The sequence below is a fragment of the Nanorana parkeri genome, unplaced genomic scaffold (genome assembly GCF_000935625.1).
Source record: "Nanorana parkeri isolate BGI_ZX_2015 unplaced genomic scaffold, ASM93562v1 scaffold514, whole genome shotgun sequence".
Lineage (NCBI taxonomy): Eukaryota > Metazoa > Chordata > Amphibia > Anura > Dicroglossidae > Nanorana > Nanorana parkeri.
This window is the reverse complement of record NW_017306782.1, coordinates 546,711-547,980: the sequence shown is the minus strand read 5'-3', so window position 1 is coordinate 547,980 and position 1,270 is coordinate 546,711.

The following is a 1,270-nucleotide window of genomic DNA, read 5'->3' as shown; positions in this document are numbered from 1 at the left end:
AGTGCCGGGGGGGGGGTCCTCTTTGGACTGCTCTGTAAGGTTTGAGCGAGCTGCAAGGTTTGCTGAATCGCAGCTGCGGAACTCAAGCCTTTATCAGGAATGAGGGGTTGATTCCCGAGTACACTTAGTGCGGTGGGGAACCAGTACACATCATATACCACCAGCTAGCTAGATGTTACCCAGGTTACGGAGCCTGAGCACGGCAGCCGAACCATAGGAGTGTGATAGGGTAGCAGCCAGGGGAAATGCTTGTGCAAAAGATATGGAGGCGTGATGAGTACAGTAGATCCCTATTAGTTTAACCAGTAAGCATGAAGTGATATCTGCAATCAATAGTATAAGTCTCTCAAAATAACAGGTTGCACCAACAACATTCCTCTCAGTGAAACATGAACAAGTTAAGGTGGTGTATAGGTACAGTCCCCTTTAACTAGTAGTGACAGTTCGGGGTTGATCAGCAGGAACTGCAGTGAATGATAGTGGTGTTAATCCCCAGTGTACTTGTGCTTCAGATGACTGTAGCTGGGAGGAGGACTTGCAGGCTTGTGAGGTTACAGGCAGTCTCAGCAGATAGCACTGCTGGCTAAGGTCCAAGCTGGCAGCCTCGGGTCGGGATAATAGCAGTGCAGCAGCCTCTACCAACAGGTGCTAGCTCTGGAGCAGGAGAGGTTCGCAGGGTCGTTGCTCGACGTTCCACAATGATAGAACGCCAAGTGAGTGACTCACCTGTGAACTTATCGGAACCCGGCGTGACGTCACAGAGGAGACCGCGTGTCGCTGGATCGTCTGTGACATGCTCTTTGTTTTGATAGTTAACAATAGTTGATGTTCATATAGTTTCCCTTAATGCCAAGGGACTCAATTCTCCTGAGAAAAGAACATGTGTATTGAATGAGCTGTGGCACCTGCATAGTTTTTTGCGATTTCGCGGGTGCGTGCAATTTTAAGGCTTGGCGTGTTTGGTGTCCATTTACCCAACGTGAGCTAAAGCAGAGATGCACGTCAATAAATAGACGTATTTTGCAAATTTGGAGTGCCGGTGTCTCTGCTTTAGCTCACGATTGTTACGGCTGCCACCCTTTGACTACCGCAGCACCCAATTCTTGAAGAGATTCACGCCGTCAGGAGTGCGATGGAACCATGGATTATCAACCATTTACCCGACGTGACCCTGTCTTTTATATTTTACAAAAAAATTGGGTAATAATAAAACTTCTATAACATAAAATAGGGAATACCTTTTTTTTTTTTTTTTAATTGTTGGGCTTTT